Source organism: Giraffa tippelskirchi, chromosome 10 (genome assembly GCF_054371585.1).
Source record: "Giraffa tippelskirchi isolate mGirTip1 chromosome 10, T2T-mGirTip1v1.2.pri, whole genome shotgun sequence".
Classification (NCBI taxonomy): Eukaryota; Metazoa; Chordata; class Mammalia; order Artiodactyla; family Giraffidae; genus Giraffa; species Giraffa tippelskirchi.
The window spans coordinates 136783464-136785949 of NC_137284.1; positions in this window are offsets into that span (position 1 = coordinate 136783464).

Here is a 2486-nt window from a genome sequence, read left to right on the forward strand (position 1 = left end):
ACAGGACTTTCCTGTGGGTCCAGTGGTTAAAAACCCTTGCAATGCAGGCACTGGGGAACTAACATCCCACATGCCATGGTGCAGTTAAGCCCGCGGGCCATAACTACTGAGCCCATGTGCTCTGGAGCCCCAACATGATGCAACTGAGACCTATAGCCAAATAAATAAATACTTTTTTTTTTTAAAGAGAACCACCAGGAAATCTTCTCTTCCCCAGTCCTCACTGAACGTTTCCCACCCTGTCCTGAAACTGCTGTCTGACAGGACCTAGAATTTTGACTTCCTGGGGTGCGAGTCTCAAGGAGTTGAGAAATGAGCACATTTTCTCTCTCCTCCTAAAGGGAAGAATATTCTGGCTGGAAGACAACACTGTAGGATTGTCTCAATTCATCCCCTTCAATCTCTTGCATAAAGGTTTTATCTTACATTGACGTGATTCTTCCTCAAAAGATGATGGGATTCTTCTGCCTTCCCAGAAATTTCAGACAAGGGACCGTATAGCTTTCATTCATGAAGAATTGCTAACATTTTTAGGCAGAGAGTTCAGGGGCTGCGTGAGCACTTGCATAAGTTTCTCCCTAATGCGTGGAATACTGAGAAAATCCCACAGGGCTTCAACGCTGTCACAGTAACAACAATAAAAAATAAGGGGAGAAAGTTTCCAAAGCAAAGCAACGGTATGGTGTTATGCAACCTGCTCTGTGGCTCAAACTTCGGACATAACAGCTATTTCATTTACATCACAGAAAAAAATAACTGCAGTAGGTCATAATGCTTTAAATTATTTTTCCAGTAGGAATATTACACCCTGATGACATAGACTGTTTCCACTTCTTCCATAAATCACCAGCACTTCCCTCAAAATGGTCTGTTGTCTCCAGACTCTTGCCCTTCATACCATCCTCACATTGACAGATTAATGTTCTTACATGTATCACACCTCTGATCAAAATTTTTCACTGCTTCCTATCACCGACAGAATGAAACCTGAATTCCTCTGTATGCCATCTGTAGTTTCCTGCCAATCAGCTTCCCTGCTTACCCACTACTCCATCCTGATGGCCAGGCCGGTCATGCTCTGAGCTATCGTCATAGTTTCCTCCCCTTGTAATGCCAGCTGGGCTCTTCTACTTTACTAACTCCTCCTATTCACACTTCAGGGCTAGATTCAAATCCCCATTTCTCCACTTCTACCCATGCTGCCCTTTCCCTGCTATAAATTCTTAGGGAACACTCACAGTATCCCTCATTTTGGCACCTTATTTATCCAGTGATTAGTATGCATATCTAACTGCACTGGATACTCTGTGGGTAGAGAGAATAGAGTAAGGTCCTTGGCTTAGAGGAGGAGACTTTGCTGCTTTGTAATAATATATTACTGTTTCTTGAGGGCAAGCCTTGTCTCCAAGGTAAAAATCCAAGATCTCAAGTTCTTCAAGTATGTCATGCCTATCATGGTGCCACATACATCCTAGGATTTCAGAAAAAGACTTGTTAAATTGAATTAAATCCTCTCGGGCTTATGCACTACTTGAGGATGGTAGCTGAAGTGCAATAGCTAATCTGCTCTAAAATGGCCAAGCCTAACAGGACTAGTCCACCTGGGCTAGGCTGAAGGGGTAGGGGTCCTGGTGAGAAAGGAAAAGCCACCCTAGTGTGCTGCCCCATGAGCAACAGGAAGAATTGCTCACTGCAAGTCCACTCTCCTGGCTGGACCATTGGTTATTTAGAGGTGGAAACCACTGCAGGGTGAAATCAAATTCCGTGACTGACAAGCAAAAGAGTAAGAAAATGTAAAGAATGGCAGAGTAGGGAAGGAGAGCAGCTTAAACTTCCTAGGCTAGCCTATGAGCAGCAAAGGGCCATCAGAGAGGGACTGGCCTCCTTCAGCCATAACCAAAGACATGCCAGGGTCAGCCGTTGGCAACCACAGTTCAGAGTTTCACACATTTGTAGCAATAAAGGCTTGATGTCCACACTTTTGGTTTCCAGACACATGCTCTCTGAATGCTCTCTGAAGGCAGGGGCGGCTGCCTGGAGTGACTCTGAGGTCATCTCTCGCACAGGTCCCTAGCTGGAAGGACTTGGACAAGCAGGGACTCCAAACGGTGGTCTTCTCCATGGAGCTCTGGAACAAGCTGAAAGATCTAACCAAAAGCAGAAAAGACTGGCAGACTGGGGAGCAGGGCGGGATCTTCTAGATGCAGTAGAAGCTTTAGCTAACTGCAGGCATCCCTTGTCTCTCCCACATAAACCAGAAGAGTCCACTCTCTGCAGACGGCCAGGTTGAACGATCCTCAGGCCAGTCAAGATGCCCGCTGAGTCTTGTGGCAACTACTGGGCACGATTTCCGATTTCCACCCATCTTGTGCCCCGAGGCAGCGGCGAGGTCACCGGAGCCCCCTGGCCTGGGCCTCTCCAGGCGCCCGGGACATTGAAGCTCCAGCTCCTCCTTTCTCGCATCCCTCCCTTCCTCTTCCCTCCCT